This window comes from Protomyctophum parallelum, assembly GCF_964188405.1.
Source record: "Protomyctophum parallelum genome assembly, chromosome: 8".
Taxonomy (NCBI): Eukaryota; Metazoa; Chordata; class Actinopteri; order Myctophiformes; family Myctophidae; genus Protomyctophum; species Protomyctophum parallelum.
Window position 1 is genome coordinate 30137908 of NC_139703.1, and position 24759 is coordinate 30162666.

At 41.8% G+C, this 24759-nt stretch overlaps 1 protein-coding gene across 1 annotated transcript in view; it reads left to right on the forward strand.

Moving 5' to 3' along the window:
• trim62.1 (tripartite motif containing 62, tandem duplicate 1) overlaps positions 1-24759 on the forward strand; it is a 39583-nt gene that overhangs the window by 613 nt on the left and 14211 nt on the right. The window lies entirely within an intron of this gene.

Here is a 24759-nt window from a genome sequence, read left to right on the forward strand (position 1 = left end):
AGGTTGTCGGTTTGAATTCGTTTTGAATTCGAGCGTCTGTACGAACACAATTGACCTGTGTCTGGGGCAGTTGGAGGGAAGCCGGGCAGGGACGGTGACATTGGTCATTGGATGTACACCTACAGGCGTGGGAGTGTTGGGCGGGACGAGTAGGATGAAGGCCCTTCCAGTGGGGGCTCCTCTCTGGCAGGATACAACAGCATGTTGACTAAATTGGGGAGAAAAGGGAGAAAGGCTACTCTAAATTTAGAAAGAAAAAATCGAGATGTGGGGATGTACATAGTTGACCGTGTTCTGAATCACCTATCGTCCCATTTACATGCATCTTATGGAAACGCTAAGCGTAATGTAGGTCAACTTTTTGGGGCAGATTTTCAGTTTATAGGAATTGGATAATAATAAAACATCACTAGTGGTATTTTAACTACTAAAAACATAAATGTAATATTAAGGATCATTGTGGTTATTTTATAGTATCGATTTTCAGCAACCAACAATTGGTTTCCATTTTTACTGTTGTGTTTGAGCTTAAACTGAATTTGAATTGTGCAGTGTATTGAAAAATCACCCCTGAGGCTGACTTCTGTTTATGTCTGCACGTTCCATCATTACAATTCAATAGCTCATACTTTCTGTTTTTAATGTTGCACAATATATAGTGAATGGACATATTGCATGATATGATATCATACAGGATATAAAGTCCTTCAGAAAGGGGCGTAAACTGACAGGCTGATTATGTGGTTCTGCTCTAATCCATCAAATATAGCCTGTAATTAAATGGCCAAATTAACCCCATATCCTGCTTAAAGGACATTTCCATAAATCAAAAATGTATTATTTTAATTCATTTATTTTTAACGATCGAAGTTGTTTAGCAGTTTTCTCATGAAAGAGACTGTTCGTGCTGTATGAGCACTGAGTGTTATTGATAAAGTATTAAGCCTCTTGTATGCCACTTTCAGTCTGTGTGTGTCGCAAAGACGTTCCCATTCACATGGCCCAAGGCCTTGACTGTTCATTGTGTTGCTGTCCACTTTACACCATTCTGAAAGCATGTATTTAAGCCAACATCAAGGCAGCCCCTCCCTTCATCACCCTGTACCAGTGATGAGGTTAATATATTGTACCTGTTCACTCTTCAGGTCATTTTAATTTACTCCCTCAAGACTATTGTGAGAATATTTCCATCAAAGTGCTCTTTATATTAGCCTCTCTGTGTTATTTCATGGCCGTATGTATTACAGAAAAAAGCTCTTAAACTCTTTGACATTTCAGTTGGATCACAGTTCAGGCATGTATGAACTATAAACAAAGACACCAACCACTTAACCAATGGCCTTTTCAATAGTCACCCCATGAAGCCTTGAATTCATGGAGATTTAAGTGTTCCAATATTTGACAAATTGATGTTAAAGAGCAAAAACCATAATTAAAATGGTGTACACAACAAAATGTTTGGTGTTAATTCAACTCACAATGGACCTGTGCCATGTAAATCGTGCAGAAGTAATTAGTCCAGTACAAAACGTTTGCTCTTTCTCTTGGGTGGTGTCTTGTCCCCATCCTTGGGAGCTCTTTTCAAGGCAGAGTGATGTGGCATTTCCTACACTGGCAGGAGGTTTGGAGGCTGCCCAAGATCTGCAACCACTCAACGGGGAAGAAGAGCGCACACAGTCTCTAACTGCTTGGCTCACTTACCTTTTTGTGTGCACAGACATTTACAAGTAGAGATGTTCTTTCTTCTGCAGCTTGTAGAAACTGCAAATGTCAATGGAACGAAATGGATGGGGTCGGTTTTACTCTCTCATCTGTTGTTCACGATCAAATCTTAAATCAATAGCAGTGCCTGTACTGCACATGTAGAAGAGAATATTCTCAGGATTAATCGTTTGTAAAAAATGTAGAAAGTAATGTACTAGTCATGTTTCGGTTTTTGTATTTCTTATATCCTTTCTTTTCAGTGAGTTGGATGGCACAGTTGTGCCCAGAGGCACACGGGTCATCTTTAGCACAAGCTTTTATTATACACAATATAGCACTGGCCCTAGCCTCGACGACCTTACATTCAACCTTTTACAGGCGCATGGCAGTGCATATTTTCATTGTATAGAGATTCCACTGTTAGACAGATGTTAGGTTCTTAGCTTACGTATGATTCTTGATGACTATATTTGATGCATTACCAATGTACCATGTGGTGTTCTTGCTGCACTGGATTACGTGCCTAAATTGTAATACACAGCCTTAAACACTGCCAAAATGACATGATGAGGACGTAATAATCAGCTCCAGTTTATTGACTGAGGTCAGAAGGTGGTGGTGTTTGTGAAATACATGTTTCTTTCTTTGTCTTTTTATTTATTCTTAACATTGGGTAATGGGCATTTGATTTGTATAGAGCCTGGGCAATTTTAGAGACCATTTATTTTGGTGGCATGGTTCTGTGTTGGAGTTCCCTAGACGTATTATTGTCTATTGTTTGTATTGCTCTTGCTTTCCCTCTTTCAGTTTGAGATGACTCTTCATCTCATTGACTCTGAAGAACTGGGACTACTGAGGGTTGTACGGAGTTTAGCCTCGGAAACCTAGACGTTTTAATTTCCAGGGAGAGAAAAAAAGTCTGGGTCTGAGTCCACTTCAATACGGCATAGAGTAGCGCCATAGAAAGCATAGGTGAGTTCCAGGCTATACGGAGTTAGCTACGGTCTGAACTCTGAATCTTCTCTCAGTTAAATATCCTGCAAAGCAACATTACTTTGCTATGCCAAGAACTGGACTGATTGCTATAGGCAAAGTCATTCTCTTGGGCCTCGGCCCCATCATCCATTAGTGCAAGGCATAGGATTGAGAGTTCTATATCACCACCTTGTTGTTTACCTATTACCTAACAAACGTCAGACAGCAGAGTGTAAATGGTTTAGTGGTCATTTCTGGTTTATTATTGACAGGACACTAGAGAGAGGGAGTTCTAGAGAGAGACAAGGGTTACTTACAACACATGACTCTAAAGATCTAGCAAGTCTCAACTATGATTGGCGATTTAGTGTTGTTGTGTTTTTTAGATGCCTGAAGGTGGTCTATTAACCCAAACATCGCCTAAATTATAATAAAATAACCCGCACACCATCTACACAACGTCCTGAGTGCGACGGATCAACACAGATCTGTTCTTTTTTCCATATTTTTGTTTTGCAGGATTGGTCCGTTGTGAACAAAATGGCTCAAATCATGAACACAGCAGGCGACTTATGTGGAAATTTGCACGCATGTTCTCACTAGGCAGAGGAAGAAATGCCACTTAAAATCAACCTCATGGTGCTACAACGGGCAGATTCGTGATTTACCTGCATTTTTCACATCTGTTTATAGAGCCATCAGGAAGTTGACTTAAGTGAAACACATTTTTGAGGGGCGCTAGACTCTCCTATGTCTAGCGTTGAGGGTTTGTGTAAACGCAAACATTGTCCTAACACAAACATTGAATGCCATTGACAATGAATGGCCAGCTTTGAATGTTTGAACAATGTTTGTGCAAACACAAACATTGAAGACAAATTGGGATTGGCCGGAATGAGATTATGTATGATAAGAGTGGCCCTCACTTTAAAAATATATGTATTAGTCCAAATTTCACACAAATCGGTATACATGATCTAGTCATGTGATCAAGAGGGATCTGTGTGATTATATTGTGGTTGGTTGGCAAAGATTGACCTAAGATCTAATGTTCTAACCAGCTCAGTGGCCTTGTGGTTAGAGTGTCTGCCCTGAGACTGGGAGGTCGGGGTTCAATCCCCGACCGGGTCATACCAAAGACTCTAAAAATGGGACCCAATGCCTCCCTGCTTGGGTCCCATCAAGGGTTGAATTGGGGGTAAGTCCCTGCGACATACTAGCGTCATGTCCAGGGGGTGTACATTGTACATCAAGCTGCCTCACGCTACAGAAACAGGAGATAGGCTCCTGCCCTATGGGCCTCATGGCTCGGCAAGGCTACTTACTAATGTTTGCAGGTGTGGCACGTTTTGAACAAAAAGCCTAAAAAAACAACCCCACATGTTTATATTACTCCTACATATTTTGTCCAACCCTGACCTGGTGGAGACCTGTTCTCCGAGGAGCACTTGTAATATATATTGTGTTTTTGATAACTGGTTTACAAAATAGATCTAATGTGAATAGATAATAAATATAAAATAAATAATAATTCTATTGATGGTACATGGGTCCATGACTTGTAAGACTTAATTGACATGCAAAATTTGCATTTCAAACTGAAACATGCATTATTACCATGCAATCCATTTCAGATAGGAAGCTTGCCTTGGTAATGTAACGAGTTAAAACATGCATTGCATCACAGACAGCTTGGCTTGGCGATGCAATTCCTTTTCGAGTCCCAAATATTTGATTTCTCAAATAGCCTCCATTGGGGTTCAGATGAATGAGGTGTTGTGCGTTAGACCCAGTTTGTTGATGCTGGGCATCAGTATGTCGACAGTGTGTTGGTCTGTCCAGCCACTAATGAATGCACTTTGTTTGCTATGCGACTGGAGCTGAGGGTGTCCTCATTATCCAGGTAACTTACTCCCCCTGACCCCCGGACCAGAGTTGTTGCGATGACTTTGACCTCCTGCTGATTTACATCCCTCTCTCCCATGGATATTGATGCAGTCATGTGCACAAAACTCGACATGACTCAAACCCATCTGCCACATTATGTACGCTAATATACAATTAATTGTCTCTATGTAAAGACTATTAAGGGGGGATCGAAGAGGATTTGTCTGCAGCCTCTTAGTGGAGGATATTAATGACACGATCGTTCACTTTATGGTACAAGCACCAAATTTGGTACACAAGTGCTTCAGAACCTACTCTCTCAGAAAAGTACGTTGTCCACTTGAAAAAACTAAATGGCCACCATTTTTCAAGATGGCCGCCAAATGAAAAGGGCCTTTTGTGGCGGTTCTGGACAACCGTGGGTCCGACCGACTCGAGACCGGGCACTGCACTCCCTGTGGGTGTGTGGAACGTGTGTGTCGAATTTGAAGTCGGTGGGGCGAACGGTTCTCGGGTTATGTGGATTACAGATGTACAGACACACACACAGACTTGAATATATGTCAATGGGCAATGCCCATTGGGTTTTTTTTTAGATGATGGGTAAGAAGAGAGAGAAGTGATGTCAGGTGGTGTGGGCTAAGAAGTGGTCAGGGCTATATGAGATGTACAGTAAGTGCAAAGAGAGATGGTGAGGGAGGGAGAATTATTTGTACCAATTGACCAGACAGTAGACAGTAGTGTAACAGGTTAAGGTGAGTATAGAGATGGAAATGTTCTAGCAAGAGAAGCCAATGTATTGAGAATATGGGACATAGTATGTGTCAGGAGTTATTTGTGACAGAAGGCTACTAGTGAGAGGGAAGATGTATACGATGGTAGTGAGACCAGCCATGCCGTACGGTTGGAAACGGTGGCACTGATGAAAAGGAGGCACAGCTGGAGGTGGCAGAATTAAGGATGCTATGGTTCTCATTAGGAGTGAAAAGGAAGGACATTATCAGACATTACTGAATTAGAGGATCAGCCCAGGTTAGAAGGTTTGGGGATAAAGCAAGAGAGGTGAGGTTGAGATGGTTTAGTGAAAAGGAGGGATGAGGGTACATTGGGAGAAGGATGCTGAAGATGTAGCTGCCAGGTAAGAGGATGGCCAAAGACGAGGTTTAAGGATGCTGTGAGAGATGACATGAAGGTGGCAGGTCACAGAGGAAGATGTAGAAAACAAAACCAAATGGGGTCCATGTGTGGTCCAGCCCTATGGATTGTAAAATTCAAGCATGTGCTAATGAAAAGTATAAAAAATATATAGTTTTGATGCTCATCCTAGATCCTACTACTATAGGGGATGCAAAGCAATATGTCCGTTTATCCGTCCGACTTCTCCTACTAAATCACTCCGTTAGCACACATCTCTCTATGCACAGAAAATGATGCATGCCACAGAAATCCATCTGCACTACATTGCATCCATGTCATATTTACTGTACAAATATTGCTTTTGTATGACATACTGTTATTGCACAACATTTCACTGTGACACAAATTACGTTACAATTTCCACATTAACCGACCCCTCCCCTTTTCCCTGCACGTGCACACACACACACACACACACACACACACACACACACACACACGGTACAGTACAGTACACTATAGTATGTTACAGTACAGTATGGTAAAGTACAGTACGGTACAGTAACGTGCGGTACGGCATGGTACAGTATGATACCATAAAGTATGGTACAGTACAGTATGATGCCGTACAGTACGGTACGGTACAGTACAGTAAAGTACAGTACGGTACAGTATGGTACCATGCAGTACGGTACAGTACAGTACAGTACGGTACAGTATGGTACAGTATGATACCATACAGTAAGGTACAGTACGGTACAGTATGGTACCATGCAGTATGGTACAGTACGGTACAGTATGGTACAGTACAGTACAGTACAGTACAGTACGGTACAGTATGGTACAGTATGATACCATACAGTAAGGTACGGTACAGTATGGTACAGTATGGTACAGTATGGTACCATGCAGTACGGTACAGTACAGTACGGTACGGTACGGTACGGTACTGTACTGTACAGTACAGTACAGTATGGTACAGTATGATGCCCTACAGTGCCGTACAGTATTATACAGTAGTATGGTACAGTACATCACAAAGGTATAGCCAAATATATGCTGAAATGCAAAACCAGTCTAATTTTGGTGGCCATCTTGAAATATCACCGCCATATTGGATTTTTGGATGGCTCGGTTTAAAAAGTTAAAGAGTTGACCAAAGGAATGTTCACGGCAAATGTCACGCTTGTATCACCAAGCGAACAACCGTTCCAATGATCTGCTAATTGCACAAATTCTGTGTGTGTGTACGTCTGTAATCCACGTAACTCGAGAACCGTTCGCCCCACCGACTTCAAATTCGACACACACGTTCCACACACCCACAGGGAGTGCAGTGCCCGGTCTCGAGTCGGTCGGACCCACGGTTGTCCAGAATCGCCACAAAAGGCCTTTTTCATTTGGCGGCCATCTTGAAAAATGGTGTCCATTTTTATTTTTCAAGTGGACAACGTACTTTTCTGAGAGAGTAGGTTCCGAAGCACTCGTGTGCCAATTTTGGTGCTTGTACCATAAAGTGAACGATTCTCATGAAATATTGACTTAATATCCTCCACTATCTGCCATTTGCTAGGGGAACTGATGTATTTATTAGGAAGGGCTTTATTCTACAGATCGCTTAGTTAAGGTGGTATCAAACGCTGCTTAAATCCAGAGCAAAACTACTCTTACGCTAAATACTGTTTGTCCCAGACTTTGTAACGGTTTGACTTGTTGTTGACTGATATGATTTCCATGATGACAATCGTAAATTATGATCTAAATGACTGCTCAATTCATAATACGTTGATCTTCTATAAGTATTTTAACCCTAAAAGTGGATGTCGCCATGTCAGGGAACCAAAGTTCTCATTGCCATTGCTCATCATTTAGCTACACTGTAAAGCTTGTAATGGGTTGGTTGTTTAGGAAATAATGACTTTGTTTTAGGCTGCATAGTTAATGATGGTGAGATTAGTGTTCCCATCTTCAGACATGCCAAACTGGCGCCACCTAAAATAGAGGGTTCAGTTGATTGCACTCTAACCCTCAGTGCAGATAGATCTCCGTAGCTTTAAAAAAAACCACATTTACCACTGTGCCTAAATTATGATGATCAAGATTGTCACTAGGCAGCGTGAGACCGAGACGGAGCGTCCCGGGGGACTTCCACAGTCCACATGCACTGCATGTCAGTTGAGCAGTGTGGCGCTGGATAATAAAAGAAACGGTCGCTTTAGCCCCTAGTTATCCATGCATGCAGGGTTGTGTTGGAGGCCATCCAGAGATTAAGCTAGACTGTTTAGGCAGAAGGAGTCGCAGGAGCTGGCTGGTGGCTTGATAGCAGCACTGTGTCCCTCTGGTGAGGTCCTTCAATCAAATGGAGAAGCTGCACCGCTCTGTGCAGGTGTGTTTTCTCCCATATCTAGCATACAGTATGAATAAGGTGGAACACGTGTTTTGCGGTATTCCATGGGGTGGTGGTGACTTAAACACTGTTGAATCCCTTGTGTGCAAAAATCTATAAATATGCCCATATAAATTATTAAAATAAATAAGTTAAAGTAAACTTTGTTCATTAATTTAACAATAATAATGATGAACGATGAAATTATATTGCCGTATATTGCCGTTTCTTTAATTAAAATCACACCTGTGTGAACTGAGTGGTGCAACTCCCCTCTCTCTCTCACTCACTCACTCACTCACTCATTCACTCACTCACTCACTCACTCACTCACTCACACACACAGGTGAACAACACGGACATTGCTGTTCCTTGGAGTGGTTGCACCACTCAAAAATACAGAGAAAAAAACAAATGCATACAATTTCTTTTGGTTCCATAGCACAGTCTGTCACTCTGACTGCCAGTGCTAGGCCGTAGCTCCTCGAGCCATCGGTACACATGCTCTCACTACTGCAGTAATGAGTCAGGCTATTTCAAGGGCACCCACGTCTTCCATGGCTTGCCCCTGTCCTCCATCCCTCCCTTAAAGCTGTTATAAGCAATAATATGTCAAATTTGTAATGACCCTTTGTTGTGTTTTTTGGTATTCAGACGGCCAGCAATGATTATGAGTAAAACGCTCCCCAAAACATTTAGTCTCTGACACCTCTAGGGGCCACAATCTGCATTCAAAGATGATCCTAGAAGCCTTGTCATTGGTCGAAAAAAAACTGGTCGAAATGACTAACCCATCAGGAAGTAGACCGGCAAATCAACCAATGACAAAGCTTCTAGGAAAATCTTTGAATGCAGATTGCGGCCCCTGTGTCACAGAGACTAAATATTTTTGGGAACGTTTTACCCATTGCTGGATGTCTGGAAAATTAATAAACAAAGTTACACAAAATTAAAATGTTGACATTATTGCTTATACTTAGCATCAAGTCCCTCTCTCTCTATCTCTCTCTCTCTCATATCTTGCACTCACTTGCTCCACCTATGCTCTGCTCTCCTTAATCTTCTTAGAGGTACGTGCTTTATTAAATGCTTGGGATTTAGGTTGTTGGTTAATTATGGAGGCAGGGGATGTGGATATGGCTGTCAGCAGGTGGTGTTGCAGAGAGGTTTCATTCATGCGTAAACAGAGCCATGGGGAAAGGCAGAAACTCTTATTCTTGGAGGCATTATGATTATATCCTCATCCAGAGGGATTGCAGTGGCTTGTTGCAGGCAGCACCTTACTGTTACCATTGTTGGATATTGCCCAAGGTGGGAAATGATGGCTAGGCTGGATGACAATTTAGCCCAGTTGGTAAATCTGTCAGATGTCTGGTCAAGTCATCTAGCGTCTAGCGGCTAGCCCACACATTGTAGGGTCATTGCAGGAAATGGAGTGGACAATTTTCTAATTCCTTTTGCTAATTTTGCCATCCGTCTGTTTTGTTTGATGTTATGATTGTTTTGGTTTTTTTAGATGGAGGGTGATTTCTTTGGCTTGCATTTTGTTGTGTTGGAATGTTGGTGCATCTGTTAGACTTTGTGCTTCCTCAGGGAATTGCATGTATTATGGATGCTCAAGGCCTTCTGGACAAAGGGCTTAGCTCTAAAATTATACCATGTTTGCCAGTGTGCCTTAGCCAACATATTTTGTTTTGACAGATCGCTAACAGAAACGACCCAGTGGAATGTATAACAGTTACCATGTCCTCAACTTACTTCAGGTTTTCTTTGGATTGTCTGCATAATTTAATTAAAAAATAATAATCTTATTGTTATTGTACGGCAGGAGCCGTGCTTTCATTCTTCAATATTTGTTAACTTTTTACATCCTTCGGTTGTTCTTTGTTCCACCAACTCTGCATCTGTTGTTTTGTTTCAAACCAGCCTACTCTACTTCTGTTCCTGTCATTTCACTTTCACATATTCCCAAAAAAGTGAGCATAGGGCTTTAAAAGTCTTTCTGCTGCAATAGGCAAATAACAGAAAGATCTTTCATGTGTAAATGTGATTTATTTTCATTATAATGCTCTGTACCTGAGCTAAGGGTTTTGGCAAAGTGTGTGTGTGTGTGTGTGTGTGTGTGTGTGTGTGTGTGTGCAAGAGAACTGGTCTGGCAGGACCAGAGAATGAGCCAGGGTCACTGCAGAGGAGGAATGTGCAGGTCATCCTGCTAAAGCAAAGGGGAAGTTAATCTGCCCCCCAACACACACACACACACACACACACACAGTGTTAACCACATGGACCTTCCTTAGTGTACCTATTCTGGGGGCGATCATCTGGCGAAAATAGCAGATATACAAGCACAAAATGTGTCTGCAAAGATATTTGGTGTACAGAGAAAAGGGAGTGGACCTAGTATAGACCCCTGGGGTGCTCCGGTCAACTAAGTTTATCCCCTCATAAAGCCCCCAATAAACCAGTGACAGTGCGTTGACAGATGTTTCAACTCCATGGCTTCATAACCAGAGAGAGAGCGACTCAGTTCAAATGGCAAGTCTAATGAGATGTTTAATTCTGGGACTTGGTCAAAGCAGGCCAAATGTCACTTTGCAAAAGAGACGCTCAAGTGACTAGATTAAAGACCGCTATGTAATTAGTGTTAATTCTTCTACTTGTGACGATTCTTTCTCTACTTTGAGTTTAATGCATGTTTATTGACCCCTGAGACCGAGTCTGAGCCTGGCGCTCCTGATTAGCTGGGGAATTTATAGCAGATTTCCAGGCCATTGTTCAGGAGGCCTGGGGTTGGTTAGGTCATAGATCTCCTGTAATTCTGTGTCTACGATTAGCCAGGGATGATTCAATTAGACATGCTGTTGATAGGAGATGTCACTTATACACAGTACAACCTATGAGCCAGACTGAAGTCTGACCCAACTGAAGCATCCGATGAGAGTGAAATGAACAGACAAGAAGAGGCCAATGGAAATTTAAGCTTTAGTTTGAATGTCTCTATTCTTTAGGTTCAAAGCCTGGTTCCGCTTTTTTGCTTACCCACTGGCTAGGGGTGTCATTAATAAGGTCACGATTCTATTACATTTTTACGATTTAATCTTTTGAAAACACACTTTGAAACAAATCTGACAATTCTAATGATGGTGGCTTTTGCATTAGGAAAATGAAGTTGCTGTGATGTAGGCTACCCTTAATCTTTTATGTAACTGTATGTGTACTCTTCACATCAACAGCAGGTGCCATTCAGGCTCTTGATGGCAATTCAAATGTTAAAGTCACGGATTTTATTTGACTGTTGTTCATTTCAAGCTATGATTGTTTGTTATGCCCTGCTATTGGCAATGGTGTTTGTAACTGAGATCAGGTACACAGTGGAATGGGAAGAGATGGCAATGGCAGAAAGACATGCAGGTACAGCACATCATGAATGTGCACTCTATATGATATGGCAATGATTCTCAGCCTTTTTTTTGAGGGGCGCTATTCCCTCCAATGTCTGGCTTTTGAAATGACGTCATATGGCAGCCAAGTCTATGGACCTTTAATGTTTGCGCCCGTCACTTCACACAAGTGTGATTTATTTATTTATTTCAATAACCCCTATTTGATATCTATTATCTATCTATCTTCCTTCTATCTATAAATGCACCAAGTCTCTGTTTGTACGTACGTGTGTAATCCACGTAACTCGAGAACTGTTCGCCCCACCGACTTCGACTTCAGAAATTCGACACACGCGTTCCAAACCACCACAGGGGGTGCAGTGGCCGGTGTCGCGGTTGTCCTGAACCGCCCCAAATAGGCCTCTGCCCAGATGTGGAGAGGGCCCTTGCCCAGGGTCCATATATGGAGCTGGCCTGTTCTGACATCATTCTGACGTGTGTGCATAGACTCCATATTTGGGCATGCCTGACAGAGAACTCCATATATGGGCATAAAAGGGACACGGACATAATATCTGGGAGGGGCATTTCCAACTTTCATCATTCCAAGTAGGCCAGTGCCTAACGGGCACCGCTGTAGACGCCCCACAGGCATCGCTCTAGTATCTCTAAATGCACCAGGTCTCTGTACGTATGTGTGTGTGTACGGTTGTAATCCACGTAACTCGAGACCCGTTCACCCCTATTTTTAGGGGAGAATGTTGGTTTTGTTTTTGTCATAGTACATTTGCAATTTGCCCTCAGCATTTACCCATCCTAACTATTAGGAGCAGTGGGTGCCATTAATACAGTGCCTGGGGAGCAGTTAGGAGCCAAGTGTCTTGCTCAGGAACACTTAGACCTGGGCCAGGGGTCGAACCGGGGACCTTCTGATTCCCAGAGGCCTCTCTACCCATTAAGCTGTCAGTGCCCAACTTACATACAATATATAGTTCATAATAGGATGGTAAATATTAGCATCTGTATTTTATTATCATAAGTTATACAAAGAGACAATACCACAGACATGGGTAAAATAACGAACTGTGGGCAAATGTTTTGAATCGTACCATTTTTCTCTGACCACATATTCGTTTGAGGCTATTCTTCTCTCCCATAATTCACTCCTGGATTTGGGTCTGCCAGGGTCAGACTAATCATCGCGCAGAGCGGTCGGACCGTCCCGTGTGGCCTCACCCCTGGTCAGCGCCTTTCTCAGGAGGAATTCCACCTGGCCATGCTAGCAGAGGTTTCTGCTCTACGGTTTGTATCCTCAGGCTAGAGGTCATAAATGGATTCCACTTGGACACTCTGACCCGCTTTTACTCTGAATTTCCAAGATATGTGTTAAAAGGTTGGTCTATTTTCAGAGTTTTCTGGATCGTGCGAGTCATGGGCTTTGGCTTTGAGTTGATGTTATGGCGGTACAGTACGATGTTGGCTCAACTAACCTAGATACCATTAATTGGAATTGAAGAGAGAATTTATCAACACGAGAGAATTTATCAACAGGCAGATCTATCTAGTGAGTACGCCTATATTAGGCCTGGAAATTGTTTGTGTACTGTCTGGTGACTTTACAAAACAGCCCCAAGAGATAAGTTAATGTCAAGGGAGTTACAGAAAACAGACTTAACTTTATTAGGGCAGAAGTAGAACAGTGATGCTGGCAAGTAGAGCCTGGCAGACATATCGTTTTGGCTGATATGGCCATTATTTGACTTTTGTCGGTATCGGCAATTATGCAGCCAATGCGTCGCAGATCAACAACAAGCTTGTAAATCGGCTATTTTTGGAAAATGTAGTTAAGTAAAATAAAATGTTTACTCTCAAGGGATATGCATCATAATCGGCTCTATACTGGCAAGCTAAATGATTTCAAAGCCTGCATACACAACTGCTGCATTCAGCCCACCAACACGGAGGAGTCTTAATAAATCTGTTTATCCCCGCTGTCTGTTGCTAGCATGCAGCATGAATATCACATTTTATACAAGGTGGTACTGGTATGTGCATGTTACTAGCTAATCCTTGGAAGCTTTTTTGAGCTGGAAAGGACATGAACATAATATTTAGTTGTGATGATAATCCCCTGGCAGTCCAGGATATCCGAGGGTCATTTCCAGGGCGTTGTTGCTCCGTATAAAAATACTTACTGGCAGCACAAAGTGCTTTCCTAGAGAATGCCACTTAGTTTTTCTTGGTTAGTAGAACATCTCTGAATATAACTTTTTATCCATGTTAATAATGCCTCCTTCCTTTCGAAATAATTAGAAAGATGATTTATGAGAACAGCTGGCAGATTTGTTGCGATATTATGTAATGTCGGAGGAGGCACAAAGCTCAATTTAGCATGTTCCATTTTTTCATCTGTTGCCTGTTGAGATGATGTATGGTCCATTCACAGATTGGTGCCTACTGTAGCTACTGATAGAGATGATTGATGGCTCTTCAAAGATGGGCTTAGACTGGAATATACTGTATCAGATGGGATGCTGATCGTTTGGGCCTCGTACTTGTCTAGACAAGACTGTCTACACTGTTATAATGCCATCTTCAGAAATAAAAGCTATTGCTTGTGAATATTTGCCAGGATTCAAGGATGATTCCCTGGACTGCTAGCTCTGCAGAGTGCAGACACAGAAGTATTTTCTTTCAGTAGTCGGGGGAGGAACAGCTACAGTATGACAGTAGAGAAACTCTGGCTGCTGTGCTTACTTTATCTTCCACAGTGAATTTATCTTCTACAGTGTCCTGTGTCGGAAATAGCCGATTTTACAAGCTCACACCGATTAATGGACAAGACGTGTTGGTCGGCTTGTAGATCATGTGAAACCGCCACGCGATTAAGTATGAATTGACTTTTATGTAGACTAGAGAGTAGTAGAGTACCATGTCTCTGGCAGGCAGCTCCCAGCTCGAGCAGCAGACCTTACTTAATTTGCCCCCTAATTACTTAATTGTGATACCAATGTATCTGATGACCCTTTTTGTGTGTGTGTGTGTGTGTGTGTGTGTGTGTGTGTGTGTGTGTGTGTGTGTAAACTCTACCTGCAGTACTTTTCTGGTTCTGTGGTGCAGCACAATTATTTTGTTCTCACACAAGCTTAAGCCCTTCAGCATCGTTCTCATTCCAGCGAGCAGTCCGTTTTGGCTCATTAGCATTCCGATTAGCAATTTCAAGACTTATGCATCCATTTATTGAGTTGACATACACTACTATGTTTAATGTTAGGGTTTAACAGAAGTAAGAAAAAGGTACGTTTGCGCACTCCGTGCCCTTCCTCGGTGGAAATAGAGCAGCGTGCTCTGAACATTCATCATTTACATGACGTGCCCTACATTCTAATGGTTGGAGGACTACGGCAGCATCAGCCCCTACACACACACACACCCTGCTTCTCCTTTCACCCCATACATACAGTACCTGCAGGTTCCTGTACATGAAACAATGTTGGGTGGGAGTTATGCTTGTTAAAGTCATATGCGTATACCCAACTACTGTGCCCCTAGAGATGACATGGGGGTAATGAGCTTGTGCACCTGCAATGTGCATACTTGTGCATAATGACTAGCAATTGTGAGTGGGTGTGCATGCTATTATTATTTTTTTCCCTGAAACTAATTGATGGGAATGCAGATTTCTTTTTTCTTCTTCTTAACCACATGAATTCTAGCATCGCTATTCTGGGGTGAACATTCAGCAAAAATAGCCGATCTACAAGCTCACAATCCGTCACAGTGCGACAATGCGTCGGAACTCTCTGGTAGATCGGCTATTTTCTAATCTAGCCTGACACTCGGCCTGAATTTTAATTTCGTTTCACCGGCGGCTAGCAATACAGGGGCATAAGCCAGGCTAGCTATTTTCAGTATGGACTCCTGGTGGACCCTGGTTAATGAAGCATATAGCAGGGTTACATTTTATGTAGATACGAACATGCAATGTTACTGTATGTGTAAGCATTTCATGCATATTGTACAAATCCTTTTCAACTATTTGTCAACATTTTGACAATATTCTCTTATAATGAAATCATGCACAAAATGCAGAAGTCGGGTTAAAAGTGGTTAAATGATCTACACTTACGTATGTTGTTACTTGCCGTCAGGCAGAAACATATTTTTTCCATATTAAATTTAATGTTATTTTGTAAATTGATGCCCTAGCCTACTTCATCATACTACAGTGTCACACAAAAGTAGCAAATCTACAAGCTCAAAATATGCCATAAATGTGACTTGTTTCTTTTGAGCTTGTAGATCTGGTACTTTGAATCCTGGAAAGTAACAGTTTTGCACATCATTATTATGCGGTTTCCACCCAGCAGCAACAATATTTAGAGAGTATTAGACCCATTACACATTTAGTGTAAAATAAGTATACAGTACGAAAGTGCTTTCGAAAGCATGCATGAGGAAACTCCAAAAGCCCTCGAGAGAATACTGGCAATGTGTTTTTAAACAAACAAAAAAAGAATCACCCGTGGACAATTGATTCATGGGGCACAAAGTGAGTCCTTTTTTGTTTTCGGGGCATTGTCTGGTAGTAATCTTGTTGTAGAGTAGGTAATCCTGCTCGCTCGGCACACGACACGGCTGTGAGCTGATCTCCTTGTCCAGTGTGTGGCCACTGGCACTGTAATCTCTCACAACATCCCAGCTGACTGGTAACACTTGGCACAGGGAGGAGGAGTGTTGCCGTCGCCAGTGTAAAACAAAATAAAACATTGTCTTTTTGTGTGTTGCGTAACGTTGAACCTTTTTCTTTTTAGATGCATTTGTATGACTATGAAGAGATATCAAGTTTAGATTCAGATTAGAACCCAAACAGTCTACTCTTTAAACTCTGTTCTGTTTAGATTTTCATGTCCATATGTTCCTTCAAACTATTTAATCTGGTGAGGTGATACTGTCGTTTGTTTCCAATTTGAAATAAAAATACAATTTAAGTTAAGCATAACATTTTGCATGATTAGTCGGCAATTACACACACACACACACACACACACACACTCCTTTCAAGCCTAGTTTATCATACTTTGTTCTACAGCAATGTCACTGTCTGAAAATAACTTATCTTGACATTTGGAATCCGTTATTGTCGTTGAGCGACGCTCAGCGCTGCCTCTAACTCAGCAGGGCGCTGTTATTTTGGAGGCAGATGCTGTGGGTCCGAGCTCCAGAGTTCTCAGTCATTCCTGCTCAGTCAGCTCAGCTGGCTGCTGGCTGCTGATCTCGGGCTACAGGGACATGGCGTCTCCCGTGGAGAGAGGCTGTTGGCTCTGCTGATGCTAGGGGAAAACTCACCGGATAGGATACAAGGCACACACAGCTTGAGCTCAACTTGATGTCTCGGAATAAACACTGGAGTTTATAGCTTGAGACAGCATTTCTTTGTTTTGTTTTGTTGCCATGAGTTCAGTTGTTGTTTATGAAGTTTTGTTCTTTTAAGTCTGGGCCCCTGGGGGCCAATGACTTGGTTATAGCCGGCCCCTATTAAGGAGGAAGTTTGCGCTCGGCATGGCATCCGGTGCTTGTGAGGTAGGCCTACTTATGCAGGAAATGTGACGCACAATTTGGATCAGTGGTTCCCAAACCTTTTAAGCTCTGGATCCAAAAGTTAAATTTGATGTCTCCTCGGGACCCAAAATACATTATGAATGGGACAGCGACGTCCAAATTATGATGACGTTGACATCTATGCCAGACTCTTTCAAGAGAGGCAGCATTATGATTATGAAGATAACAGACATGGTAGCAGCAGACCTACAGCACAACAGTTGAAATCAATGTGGTCTGCACAACATGTTGTGCTGTAGTCTATGGGTTGAATGGTTCTTTGTTGACAATTAGTCGCATAAGAGATTTTATGCGACTACATTATTTTAAGAACAGTCTACACACTACTAGTTAAGTTTTGCAGTTTATACAGTCGTGGTGCAACACACTTTAGTAACCCACTAGTTACATACTAACTAGTAGTTACTAAACCTCTAGTAAGGACAGTACCCCTAAACACTGACTTGATTTCTCAGTAACTGTAGTGGCCAAAGGTGTCATCTGTGTTTCCGAAACACAGCCTTTATTTGGCGGGACAATGTATAGAGGGTATGCACATGCATAAAGTGCATACCCAAAAATTCCTGCCGGTTATGATGATGATGTCATTGTCACACGCATAACCTCTATTAACGGTTTCCAAGGTTATACAGTATTTGGACATTTCTTCTTCTCTTTTTTTTTTATCCCACGTTTATTTTTTCCAGAAATTCAGAATGATGACATTTGCGTGAACGGTTTTCTTTTCACCAATTTGCACATCACAGCACTGTGTGGGTCAATTAACCTTGTTGGAGAGGGCGCCTTGATTCTAATCTAGTGTGTGAGCTTGGCACGTCACTGGCTGCTGGAAGGTCAGCCACTTCCACTGAAAGCTGGAAGTAGGGGGCTCTATATCAATTGGCGCATCTCTAACTTTGTGCAATACTGCAATTAGTAAAAATCTGATGCACTAGGTGCTACTAATTAAACCACTTAATCACAAAATGTATAAGAAATATGGCCCGTTTAGGATAAAGAGAAACGTAGAAGAAAGTAGAATAAGTTAAATGTATGCATTATGTCCAGGGCTGCACACAACCTTTTTGGTCTAGTACTCAGAGGAGCACCTGGAGGAGTTACTTGGTGCTCCTAAAATGTGGCAACCCATCTCGCCGGATGGATAAAAGAGGGATGCATGAATAACTTATAGCAAAACAATATTTATTGGATAAGTGGGGACTGGGGAGTCAATGGAGAGTATTGCAACTCTAGATTCATCCCATTATTTAAAAAAATCCAGAGTTGCAAATTGCAGCTATAGGTTCATGTGTATTCCCAGCCCTTTTATGTCCACTCTTTTATGTGTATAATATCAGTACATGTATGACATATCAGTACATGTATGACACAGGCTAGTGTAACACTTTTACCATTCGTTAGCCCAGTATGTTTCTAATATGTTGCTTGCTATGCTATTACACATAGGGTGACAGTAATCCGTTTACTGTCCAACCTGCTTACAGATAACATGGGATATAATTTCACATGATTTCGTCATTGTAGCCTGCAGCAAAACGATTACGGCCTAACTAGCACATTACTATGGATTAAAGTTCTCGGTTGCTAAGACTGATTTCAGTGGTTTGCATTCCATAGAGGCCAGCGTCTGCTTGTAACTTAACACTGTTGCCCTGCACCATGTCAAGCCCTACAGTGATGGATCTTTTATTTTAAGTTTAAAGAGTATTTGAAATGGCCAAGCTAGCAACATCTTCAGAAGCGTCCACCATGAGACTGGTTGGCCATATAAAAGATTAGTAGGAACATAGGTTTTTAGAACGATAATACCAAAACCTCATGATATTGTGCCGAAAATTGATCTCTATTATGGGGTGCTCGGTGCTCCTTTCATGGTATTCCACAAATCACAGATTGGGATTTTCTTGCGTTAATCACTCACTGCATTACTGATTTGCTTCACTTTCATTGTATTGAGGTGAACATTTCTATTTGTATTAGCTATGTGCTTTCTTTGTGTAAAACATTTTGGTAGAGAGCTCAGCTCAGTGTTTACAATGCGTGTTGCTTCCAGCAGTCTATCGCCTGTGTTTTGACATTGGTGCTCCTTAAAACACAGTGACACACAATGAAATGAGTCTGTGTCTAGACTAGTGGTGGTCTCATACCTGCAATTTCATTCCATTTATGGCTGCTGCTTTCATTGCAGCCTGTGTCATCTCCCTTGCCTGCCTGGTTTGTCACTGAGCGTTGGGTCACAGTGTCTTTGGGAAGGCATGACCATGCACTAGCTAGTTCATACTCCCCTCACTTGTCATCCTGTGTTATCTGATGATGAAGAGAAGTGCATTTTGTGTGTGCGTGCGCGCTAGGGGGGGGGGGCAGCAGCAGCAGCAGCAGCTTTTTGTTTCCTCTACTAGTGTGTGACCTAATTCCAGGGGACGTGGGGTCAGCAGACTTTAAGAAGCCATCATTAACTACTCTCTGTCTTTTCTCCCTCCATTTGATCTTGACTGTGCTAGCCAGGTATGCTTTGTGTTGATTGAATCATAGATGTCTCTAGACCAGTGCTTCCAAAGTCCAAACCCTGGTGCGCAGGTATGGCACTGTTGGTTTTCCTATTAGGAAGCTAATCATTGAATTGGCATCCTTGTCATTTAATCGAATCACGGACAGTGGACTAGTAACGCCTAAAGATGCAGCAGCTGGGTGAATGCCTTGAACTACCTGGTAAGACAGAAAACGTCTATCCTCCGTCAAAAATCATAGTTCATAATGCGATTGACCAACAATAGAAAACAGATCTACAGGTGCACAACACGATGGATCAGCAATATTTGGTGCAATATAATGTATACTAATGCATGAGAACCAGGATTTATTTGACAGCAATAAAACTGTAGTAGTCTGGTCTTTTGTTCTGTCCCCTCGTCATTCTGATAACTGATCATTTATTTTATTCTCTGGCCGGATGTAATTGAAATCCCATCTTGAGGTTGAACAGAGTGGTTTATCCTCCCTGGGTGGGGCAGAATGATTCACTGCTCCAGTGTACAGTACAAGCCTTTCTTGCTAAAGCAACACATCACACATTTAGGACACGGCATGTTTAAGTGTGTAACAGAAATGATTCACTTTCCGTTTAGGGCTGATTAACCGAAAATGTAATCTAAATAATATACCCTAAATTATTCAAAGATTATTATTATTTAATTGAGCTTCATTCAAAACAGTGCTGCTGCTGTAGCAGTGCTACACGCTTGTTCGGCATTTCAAAGCGACCTTTGGCAAACGTGCCAGCGTTTAGGCCTCTGGTGGTATACGAACCACCCTACTCACTCAGTCCTTCAAAGGCAGGTGGATCGGCGGCTTTGTATTCTAATCTACACTTATGTAAATAGCAGTCACCAAGTTACCTTTCCAGAAAGACGGATGAGTGATGACTAAGCTGTTCATCTTGTTGCCTCTGTCTGCTCGCTCGCTGGATTCAAGGATGTCATTTGAGCAACATGTTGAGCTACTGTACGCCATGATGCACAGCAATGTTATCTATAAATATGACATCATGCTACGATATACAGCAGACAGCATCATTTTCAAGTGTACACATTTAACGGAAAAAGCCCATCCCCAACACACCTGCATGCCCTGTTTATTGTGCTAACAAGCTTTTTTATTTAGTTTTTTTTATTGTGAACAATAGCCAAGTAAGACCAGTAAGACGCCCTGAGGGCGAGAAGTGACCTCGCCCTAAAGGAGTGGCGGCAGACTGCTGGACGAGTGCTGGCGCTTTGGCATGGTGGGTCAGATCAACTTATGGAATGAATTTTGTACTGGCCATTGGAGCGTGTCTTTAGTGTACAGGGTTTGATGAGGTCAGATCAACATATGGAATGTCATGTGACTGTGAGAACAGGTCAGCTCCATATATGGAGATTGGAGATCTATCTAAGGGTTTGAGCTTTGGGGTCAGATGTAGAGTTGCTGGCCGGCTCCATATATGCAGATCTAGGTGATGAACAAACCAACGGGAAATGATATGGCCATATATTGACATTCCCATATATGGGGTAGGGCCCCTGACAATGTCGTCTATGTGCAACTACATATTTTCCCATATATGGAGATCCCACGTGATGTCAGGAGGCATGGGTGACTAGACATGACGTCACGATATGTGACCATATAGGTAGGCGTATGGTGATTAACCGATGGACGGACTGACGGGAAATGCACGTTTTCATAGTAAATGCGACTTGCGTTCATTGGCCGATCATACGGTTCACTGCAGCTCAACAGTCAGTGTGAGGGGTGGTCAGGAGATGTCTATGAAAATCTGCGTTTAAAGACTTGAGACCATTGTCTGTGATGGAATCAACTACTGTACATGCTCTGGTAGGCTGTTCCACACTCAGACAGACAGCAGTGTGGAGAAAGGTTCTGTCCTGTGTGTGTGTGTGTGTGTGTGTGTGTGTGTGTGTGTGTGTGTGTGTTAGAGACTAGGGAGGCTGAGAGTATGTTCTGGTGTGGCTGTGCAAGCTGATAACTACTTAAGTTTGCACGTGTGTTTATGACGGTGCCCTTGTGAGTGACACACCCATTCGGTGCAAGGACTGGCTGTCTATGGGCGGCATATTTTCCGACCCCGTGCCCATGGTGATTTACAAGCAGCTCATGAAAGCGGCAGACCTGTCTGCGGTGGGCAGCGGATGCTGTGTGCTCACTGCTGGCAGCAGGCAGCCTATTTACCCCGGCTGTCTGCTACCTGACAGCATTACAATCTGAGCTCGAGGAAGGTTATGCTAAACTGTCCTTGTATAAATCACTTGCACCACAGTTTATGCAGGTGCTTTTGGGGTGTGCACGGGTATCCTAATGACAAGCGGATGAAAGGGGTGGATGCTGCTGTTCTTCAGTGGAATAAAATGAATTATGAATTTGAGCAGCATATTGCCTGTGCTGTGCATACTATATGCCCTTCAGGATGGCTTTGAGTCATAACTTTTTCTTTGCCTTTTCTCTGTGTGTGTGTGTGTGTGTGTGTGTGTGTGTGTGTGTGTGTGTGTGTGTGTGTGTGTGTGCCTCCCTTAGGCACTTCATTATACGTTCAGCGACTTTGCATGTTTTGTTCCCACTTTGGTGCAGGCACTTTGAAACCAATAACTGCCTTTTTAACGGTGAACGAGTGGCTGAATTTAATAAAGCTAGCAGCTGTGAGGAAAGTTTGTGGAATTTTAAGCATCTTGAAGAAATGTACGCCCCCCCCACCACACACACACCACGTGCACACACCCCTCCCAACTTGTACTCTGGAGCTGCTAATATGAGAGAAGCCAAGAAAGGATGAAATTGGTTTTAGATTTAAAACCATAACAATGAGTGCTTTAACCTTTTAACGGAGAAGGGAAAAAATTATAATAAAACATTACAACGTTTTATACTTAGTAAAACAGACCTGAGTTGCACTGTATGTTGTGTGTTCTTTTTCGATCTACAGTACACAACGCGTTGCGAATGTTCCTCCCAGAATAGGGAGGCTGGTTCGTTCAATGTCAAGTATAACGTTATATTCAATCTATCCTAATGGAACTTTATATTCTCCCAGACCCAAGTTTTCCTCATGACATTCTGTGTCTTAGGTGGAAAATATGAATGATGTAAGGTGCTATAAACTAACGTAAGTAACGTAAGTTATGTAATTCAGGGGTGCCATGGATGAAAAACATATTTACAAGTGTGCCCCGAGTCAAACGTTTTCGAGAACCATAAAAACCAAGGACCAATCTTTATGGGTTACGGGTCACGACTTGAGTAAAAATCCCATTGTATTTAGCTACATTTAAAAATATATATATTATACTTCAAAAGATTTATTTTTAATTGAAAAAATTAAAATGTATAAACTTTAAAATAAACAAATCTAAGAAATAACATGAATAAAAATAAAACAAATTAAGTAGTGAAAATAGCCGATCTACAAGCTTGCAATGCGACGCAAAGTGACTTGTTGTGCACTTGTAGAGCTGCTATTTTCACTAGTCTGGGTCCCGGGCAAACGTCTTTTTTGGGTTTCGACCTGAAAAGTTTGGGAACCACTGATTTTAAACTGTATTTGACCGTTTTATTTTTGTGTTGTAGTAATATGTTGTACCCTATCCCACACTGTATACCAAGCCACTTGTATAACAAGTGTATTTAGTGTAAGGTAAAGCCCACTGAAAAGTTGTGTTGCAATATTATCATCGATCGATTTGACCATGGAAATAATAATATATAGTTATCGGATATCTGCCAAAAATTCTATATTCTATACAGTTGCTCTGCATGGTTTGTTAAAATGTATCCCGGTGAAAAATAACAAACATTGCTGTCAGGGAATCCCATTTATACTGTATCACCCCATGTTATAGAACTAATATTTTCACCAGAAAAAAAATACAATACCTTGTGGCAGTTTTATGTGGCTCTGCGAAAGGCTAGCCGTCTGTCTAAAAAGCAGTCTGTGTGTCTGGAGCTAATCTCACAAACCGCTGGACCAATCGGTGTCAAACTTTGCATGCAAACTGCCAATAAGCATGTACGTTTATATTTTCTGAAATGCTTTTTTCTGAAATTCCATTTTATATTCTACTCAATGGCTCTATTAAGTGAATGGGTGACGGATCCGGCTGTAACCTTCATACGATTCATACGTCATTGATGCATCTAGAAACAGGATTGCAACATGAAGTGTGAGAACCTCAATGACCAATGGCGGATTTTGGGTCTGATGCCGAATTTGTATTTGTCCAAGAGTTAACATTTTCTAATCACCTTGAATAACTTAGATTTGTTCTATAGAGGGTATGCGCATGCATAAAGTAAATGGCAAATCGAGTGGCAAAGTGAGTTTAATGTTTAACGTCGTTTAATGCAATCATATTGGACTTTTCTGTTTGGATGTATGAGCTGTCAATGCTAGAAAGATTTTTTTTTGGCACTCAGTCAGTAGGCGTTCCCGCATAACTTCCTGGTTTCATGATGATGTCACACGTATACCCTCTATTACTAGAACAGAGAACTCACAAGAAAACATGTACAGTATAAATAAAAATACGCTTTTTATACTAAATATATGAATAGAACATTTAACTTTAATTATACATGATCTGAACTTTATTATTTAACCAATGTGTCACACCGCAAATCAATGCATTGTGAGATTGTCTCATTTTTGTATTGGTAAAAAAAAATCATATTTCCGATACTGATGTCAATATAATAATATTAGGCCAAACTGATCTATTTTGTGCGACACTATTGTAGGGAGAAGTCAATTATAAAGAATCATCACTATTTATTCAGTGATTATAAATTGTATATAAATTATACACAAGAAATATACAGGCTTCTCGATGAATCGGAACCTTCACCAATAAAAGTTGTCCTTTTAGGCTAGACAGCTCTGACAACAAGCACTGATGGTTCTTCCTTCATCTGCCGGTGGGAGAGGCCTTTGACCCACCGCAGATGAGAGACTGCTGATCCTGCTGCACTCCTATTATTAACATGGAGAGTCACGTTCCCTCTCTGACTGCAGTACGGATTGTTTTCCTTGTCCTTGAAAGGGGAGGGGAGTGCTTTATTTCCAACAGCCCATATTTTATCTGCCTTTAATTTTCTAGCTCATAATTGAGGTCAAGGATT